Genomic DNA, 8440 nt, shown 5'->3' on the forward strand with positions numbered 1-8440 from the left:
TATGCAAAGTACATTAGGAGGCTGATCTGTTTATTACCAAGACTAGCAATTACACGAAGAGCAAAAGAAGCTGAACTTAATTGTTTGAGACAGTGAAGTACATAGGAGGTGATGTTACAGTATGGTGCTGTATTTCATGGTTAGAGTATGGTCCCCGTATTGCACCTAAGAAAGCGCTAAATACAGAAGAATATCAACACATTTTACAGCACTGTGTACTTCATACAGTAGAGGAACAGTTCAGAGATGATCACTGTTTATATCAGCATCAGTTTGACAACACACCCTGCCATAAAGCAGCATCTTTGAGTCAATGGTTTGAGGAAAAAAACATTCCCAAAATGGACTGGCCTGCGCCAGAGCTCTAAACAGAACACAATTGAACCCTTTTCAATGAGATAGAAAGTTGACTTTGCTCCAGATCCCAGCATCCAACACCCTGCCTTCTCTAGTTTTGGCTCTTGAGAAAGAATGAGCTGCCATTACTCCACACACAAGTTGACACCTCACCGAATGTGTCTCCAGTAAAGGCACACACCCCATATTAAAGTCCACCAATAGGTGCCCAGATACTTTCAGTCAGATACTGTATATATTTACAAAATAAAAGAGAGATATGCTAATTTTCCTTCCACAAATCCTAAGTGAAATGAACCTCATGACTGTGCAATAATTCAAAAAAATCTTAAACATAATTTCATAAAAGAGGCAGTAACAAATATGTTACAGAAAATGAAACTGTATAATGCACTGAGGTGCATATGATAATTCTTAGGCTACAATAACCACACATTGTCAAACACAAAATCAATTTACATTTTTTTTCTTTTTTGTACATGATCAAAAGTATGACTGCATGGGGAATGAAGTGATATTTGTGACTGGATTGGGGATTTGTTGGTAGGGAGGATGCAGCATCTTATATTGGATCTCCAGAAGTAGAAGTAGCTTCAGTCATGCCCCAGAGAAGTGTGTTGGGACCTTCGCTGTTCATTTTGTATATTCAAGACCTTGCAGACAATGTTAATAGTAACTTCAGACTTTTGGCTGATGGGGAAATTATTCAGAATGAAGTACTGTTTGAAAAATGATGCACGAATATTCAATCACACCTTGATAAGTTTTCAAATTGATGCAAAGATTGGCAACTTGCTTTACATGTTCAGAAATATAAAATAGTGCACTTCACAAAATGAGAAAACGATGGAAGTCTATTGCTACAGTATCATTGAGTAACAATTGTAATCACTAAACTCATAGAAATATCTGGGTAACAGAATGAGATTTTCACTCTGCAGCGGAGTGTGCGCTGATATGAAACTTCCTGGCAGATTAAAACTGTGTGCCGGACTGAGACTCCAACTCGGGACCTTTGCCTTTTGCGGGCAAGTACTCCACCAACTGAGGTACCCAAGCATGACTCACACCTTGTCCTCACAGCTTTACTTCTGCCAGTACCTCGTCTCCTGCCTTCCAAACTTTACAGAAGCTCTCCTGCAAACCCTGCAGAACTAGCACTCCTGAAAGAAAGGATACTGCGGAGACATGGCTTAGCCACAGCCTGGGGGATGTTTCCAGAATGAGATTTTCACTCTGCAGCGGAGTGTACGCTGATATGAAACTTCCTGGCAGATTAAAACTGTGTCCCCGACCGAGACTCGAACTCGGGACCTTTGCCTTTCGCGGGCAAGTGCTCTACCAACTGAGGTACCCAAGCACGACTCACGCCCCGTCCTCACAGCTTTACTTCTGCCAGTACCTCGTCTCCTACCTTCCAAACTTTACAGAAGCTCTCCTGTGAACCCTGCAGAACTAGCACTCCTGGAAGAAAGGATATGGCAAAGACATGGCTTAGCCACAGCCTGGGGGATGTTTCCAGTATGAGATTTTCACTCTGCAGTGGAGTGTTGGTAGAGCACTTACCCGCGAAAGGCAAAGATCCCGAGTTCGAGTCTCGGACCGGCACTCAGTTTTAATCTGCCAGGAAGTTTCATGTGGGCAACAGTTAGATAGAATATGAAATGGGACCTTCCGTAAGCTCTGTTCTAGGTAAATCAGGTGGCAGACTATAGTTTGTTGGTAGAATATGAGGGACAATTGGCAACATTTTATGGGAATTCACCAAACCCTAACACTTCCGTTGGATTGCCACATGGCATAGCATGATTCCTCACACCAAATCAATGATTTCCAATCGTCCACTGTCCAGTTGCATCACTCGTTACATCACTCCATTCTTTTTAATTGCCTACACACAGTCATTGAGCTAGCTGGACTGCTGGAAGCACTTTGGAACTCTTGGGTTATTCTTTCTGCTGATTTCATGCGATTTTTCCTGACTATGTGTCTTTGGTACAAACTACAGGATATCTAATCTGAGCCTTTTTTTCCATATGTGGCACGGGGTTGGGTGGGGGAGGAGGGGGGTCCGGGTTGACGGGTGAGGGGGGGAGGGGGGGGGGGGAAGGCGGGTCTTAAAGGTGGGGATGCCAGAAGTATATTGCATTCAAGATTAATTTCAGGCATGTTACTGGCGATACCGATTTCGTTTTGCTCGCAGTATCATTTATCCCCACTCGACAGGTGTTCCGATCTGTTGTGTTCGTCTGGAGGTCCTGTACCAAATGTGACAATACAGGCCGTCGCTCGCGATCGGCGGAGCTTGTCTAGCACTGTGGATCAGAACCGAATGAAGCAAATGGGAAAGGAAAGGCAGGGGAAGGGAAGGGAAGGAATGGCGGAGAACGGGGAGGGTGGGTGCGGCGCTGGCACGAGGCCTGGCGGCTCGGCGCGGCGCGGTGTTGCTGAAGGAAGGAAGGCCGGCCGTCGGAATCAATAACAAGGTACTGGCGCCGCCGGGACGGCAGGGCACGGCTCCCGGGCTCCACAGCTGGCAACGCCGCGCCGCGCAGCCAGCCGGCCGTGCGCGCCGACAACTTGCGTATGGCCCGGGGGGGGAGGGGGTGCACAGCCAACGGCCGGTCCCTGTGTTGCCTGTAATTGGACTTGCTTGACCTCTACATCACAAACATGCACATATTAGGAGCTACCGTCACTTACGCTCATTATCAAACGTACCATCGATTGACGATTTTTTGGTAGGGAGGACCACCGAGAGTCCGCAGAAATTTTACCAGCGGGTGGGGGTTGAAGGTACCAAGACTTAAACACTTCCATTTTTTATATAAATCCATATAGTGTGAACATTAATAAAACCGATAAACTGCAGGGATGGAATCTGCACTGAAAATGGAGGAGATAAGGTCCTACGAACAGGTTTCTGGAGATGCATCGTTGCCACAGCAGATGCCAGTGGCGGATGACAGTTCCTCTGACCTCGTGCCTTGAGTTCCTTGTGTGTTGCAGTCTTCGTGATTGACGCAGCATAATGTAAGCAGCCAAACGGTCTGGTATTCGTGTCGGGAAAAAGCCGAGATGGTGTTTGTGTTCGGCCAAGCACATGGAAAACGGTCGAGTGGCAGCACGGCTATACCAAACAAGTACCTTTACATACACCAGCCACATCACAGGACATTTCAAGCCCTCTTTGCGCGTTTGTGTGATCATGGGTCCTTGCAGATAACATGAATGTGCAGGGAGGCAGCAGATTGTGCGTACATCAGATTTGGAGGACCGGGTTCTACAGGATATTGACACGAACCCTAGTACGAGCTCCAAGCAATTGGTCTGGCAATATCGTGTAAGCGAAAGTACGATTATGTGTATCCTGCATAACAACTGCTACTCTCCCTATCACCTACAATCCAATCGAGGCCACTTTGAACATCTGTTGTGACGTGGATGCAATGCAATTCTGTACTGTGTTCCGGGACGATTTGTTGCCTTTGCACGCACACCATCCGTTTCTGGACACATGGTCATACATTTTTTCCTCTGTTTCCAGTTAGGAATCAGTCTCTGCAGTTTGTCGGTTTGATTAATATTTCACCGTGTACGTAAAAGACAATGTCCTGACTGACTGACTTATCATCGCTCAGACAAAACCGCGAAGGAGAGAAACTTGAAATTTGGTGACGGTGTTGATGATCTTATACTGTAGGCATCGTTTGAGAAGGTTTATTTATTTATCTTTTGTTGGAAATTGCTCCCCTAAGGAGGTGAAATAGCAGATGAATTTTTTTAAATATGCGCCATTAAGGCAGTTTTGAAGCTAGACCTGCGAAAAGTGGTATTTATTTTCCTAGTCGGAAATAAAGAAATACGTGTTTCAGCATTTTTGGATATTTAACCACTAAGGGGGTCAAATAGTAGGTGAAAGTATTTTTTAAAATAAATCGTTATTAAAGGACTGCTAAAGCACTTTTAAAGCTACGTCCATGGAAGTTGGTATTTTACTTCTCGGTTCCAAATTTTTAATAATGCGTGTTTCACCGTGTCTGGAAATTCAACCCCATACGAGAGTGAAGATGGGGACGAAACGTTTTACGTACTTATTTCATTATGAAAGCATTTTCATAGCTATATCTGAAAATTTCGATTTGGCTCTCTGTTACAAATTAAATAAAAGTATATCACTGTTTTTGGGAATTCAGCTCGTAAGGGGTAAAACAGGGGATGAACTTTTTTTTAAGAAAATTTTTCTTCATATTAAAAAAATCTTAAAGCCAAATCTATGAAAACTGATATTTCACTTCTCGGTTAGATATAACGAAATACGTGTTGGGGTGAAAGTTTCTATGGAAATATTATCACAAGAGCACAAAAGGTATGAATAAAAAAAACTTTGGACTGCAGCTAACAGAGTCGCTTTTTGACCAGAAGTACATTCGCAGAAGACCATACTTCTAACCCTATAATTAGCGTGAGAAGTTTAGAAGGTGTTGCAATTTGTGAACAACATACAAATTCGATTAAAAAAAATACAAACAAAATTGTGCAGACCATACAGTCTACGTGAGCGTAGTAGCGGCCGCTAAGCTACTTATTATTGTAGGTAGACTGGTTTGATATTTGAAAGGTAAGCAAGATTCATGATTAAATTCAAAGTAAACATTTTTAGCCAATGACATTTTTCTAGGTTTGTGACCACATTGTCAATATGTAAAACGTTTAGGTCACTGTTGCAAGTGACCTCCTTCACGGTGCTTTTTGTTTATATTAAACCTTTTTTTATGTTATTATATTGATTAAGGACATGACACATCTTTGAAGCTGACGACTTATAACTATATCCTTTCACAATTAATTTGACATGATACCAACAAAATGTTTAATAAGTTAGGAAATGAAGCAGTAAAATATCCAGAAAATATATTTTCAATTGGGAAGCGCCTCGTAGCCAACTTGACAACAATACTTCGAAGAAGGCAACAAAGGAAATCGGCATGACACACAAGAGTGGCTTTTTCCGCCTTCTTTTGATCCACGATACAGCAGTGTGGTCATTGCTGAGGAGGGCAGTGCGACCTAACAAACGAATGAAACCCGCGCTGCATAATCGAATGTCTGGTATTCATTTTCTAAAGATGATGATAACGGCCATAGTATTATCTAACTGCTATCAGCCACATAAAGCTACAGTTGGCTAAATGAGAGGTTTTGTGAAATTACAGAAATCACTTCTAGATATGTATGAGAATTTTGTAATAATTAAAAACTCTGTACTCCAGTTTCCAGGGTAGGGGGAGAGGGGAAGGCAAGTGGCCCCTCTCGTTGGACTAACTATGGGAGGTCGCAGCTCGTTATCGTAGATGAAGAGTCGTCCGTCGACAGATGTAGACGTTACTTTGAGTGTGTCCCAGGGATGTGTATTGAGACCACTGCTGTTTATGTTGTTTATTAAAGACCTTACAGACAATTTCAAGACTTTTCGCGAATATTACAGTTATGTATTACGAAATACTGTCTTGAAAAAAGCTTCGGTTAGATCTCGGTAATATGTCAAAGTGATGTACAGACTGGCTTCCTTTAAATATTAAAAATTGTAAAATCGTGCACTTCACATAATGAAAAAGTAATAGTACCACATCCTATGGCTACAGTCTTGGGCGTCTGCAGCAATTTTTCGAACAAGAAGCAAGATTCAAAACTAATCAGTTTTGATATGAGTTCTTCGGTGAGTCTGAAAAAGTTGTCGTGTTCCAACAATTAAATTTGACAAGAAGTACGCAGTACTTAACTGTATCTGAAAAGGTTGATTGGTTATCTACTAGAATTTTTAAAGAAGATTACGTTTGTACCTTAACAGTAAGTACATTTCAATAATATGTACGAAGTATGTCTGTTCTGTTGTTAATATGAATATGGACGTGGTCTTTCTGGTTCAACGATATGAAATTACAGCCTCATGTTATTAAATCCAGGATATCCAAAGAGTTATGAAATAAAATTAGAAAGAATTCACAAAAGTAATTTTTTCAGTCGCTCACAATGTTAGGTTGAAACTGAAAATGAAAAATTAGACAAGAAGTGATAACGATTGAGAAAATCCTTCTGGACATCAACACAAATGCCACATTGATACACCTCGAAGTGTAGAAACTGAGAAAAAAATTTAAAATGGCTTACTCAACTTTGATGCCTTCTACAGCACTTCGTTTACATGTAAAACTTCAAGTCCTTTCACGTTAATGGATTTGTTGCATTGCTTTCATGATTTTTGTCGTTTTACTGTCGACTGTCGTAACAAGGAGAACAAAATGTGTTTTGAAAGCTACGTTTTTTTATCGGCTGGCTAGGAAAGTGTAGGGCACGACCAATGTACGACTAGATGAATGCTGGAAACCACCCTAGAATTGTCCCATCCAAACTTTGTAGCGAACTTATGATGAATAACATAGCACGAAACCTAAGGGTCGCGAAAATGGCAAGTTGCTTGCTTGAGAGATGGTCTGTCGGACCGACGAGCTGTAGAAAACAATATAGCCAGCTAAAGGTGCCCACTAAATTGTTGACCACAAATCCGCCTTGTTCATGAGCACAGGGAAGTTGAGTAAGGAAAGACAGAAAACGGAAAAAACCAGTGTCCTTTGCCAATCGTAGATGGGAACGATCAGAACGGACAACATTTCCCTCCATTTACACCTTGCATAGCTATAGTCTCCAGACTTTTTGTCACAATCAGAATCGAAAGTGAAATACGGATACTGGTAAGTGTGCTCATGGATTTTATGTTGTGTAAATTATGAAGTCGTCAAAGCTGCGAAAGTTTGTTGCTACACACATCAAAAAAGCTTTGTACCACCCCGGTTCCCAGAACTCCTGAAGATAGACGTTGACTGTGGATATTGTATCACAGACACAGTCCCTTTGACTGTTCAGAGATAAGACTAAACACACCCAAAGATGTCAAAGTCAAGCATGAGCAGCGTCTGTTAGACGGAGGGGGTCCGACAGCCGATCAGTTCCCGTCATTCCACCAGGAAGGAGATACACGGCTCGTTTTGTCTGTAATTCAACCATGCCTAGATGGTCAATACCGCGGTTCGATCCCGTCCGCATTGTTACTTTGTGCCAGGAAGGGCTCTCAACAAGGGAAGTGTCCAGACGTCTCGGAGTCAACCAAAGCGATGTTGTTCGGACGTGGAGGAGATACAGAGAGACAGGAACTGTCGATGACATGCCTCGCTCAGGTCACCCAAGGGCTACTACTGCAGTGGATGACTGCTACCTAAGGATTATGGCTCGGAGGAACTCTGAGAACAACGCCACAATGTTGTTTAATGCTTTACTTGCAGCCACAGGACGTCGTGTATTATGACTCAAAACTGTGCGCAATAAGCTGCATAATGCGCAGCTTCACACCTGACATCCATGGCGAGGTCCATCTTCGCAACCAGGACACCATGCAGCGCGGCACAGATGGACCCAACAACATTCCCAAAGGAGCGTTCAGGATTGGCATCACGTTCGTTTCAGCGATGAGTGTCGCATATGGCTACAATCAGACAATCGTCGGAGACGTGTTTGGAGTCAACCCGGTCAGCCTGAACGCCTTAGACACACTGTCCAGCGAGTGCAGCAAGGTGGAGGTCCCCTGCTGTTTTGGGGTGGCATTATATGGAGCCGACGTACGCTGCTGGTGGTCATGGAAGGCACCGTAATGGCTGTACGATACGTGAATGCCATCCTCCGACCGATAGTGCAACCATATCGGCAGCATATTGGCGAGGCATTCGTCTTCATGGACGACAATTCGCGCCCCCATCGTGAACATCTTGTGAATGGCTTCCTGCAGGATGACGACATCACTCGACTAGAGTGGCCAGCATGTTCTCCAGACATGAACACTATCGAACATGCTTGGTATATATTGAAAAGGGTTGTTTACGGACGATGTGACCCACCAACCACTCTGAGGGATCTACGCCGAATCGCCGTTGAGGAGTGGGACTATCTGGACCAACAGTGCCTTGATGAACTTGTGGATAGCACGCAACGGTGAATACAGGCATGCATCCATGGAACTGGACCTGCTACT

The sequence above is a fragment of the Schistocerca serialis genome, chromosome 5 (genome assembly GCF_023864345.2).
Source record: "Schistocerca serialis cubense isolate TAMUIC-IGC-003099 chromosome 5, iqSchSeri2.2, whole genome shotgun sequence".
Lineage (NCBI taxonomy): Eukaryota > Metazoa > Arthropoda > Insecta > Orthoptera > Acrididae > Schistocerca > Schistocerca serialis.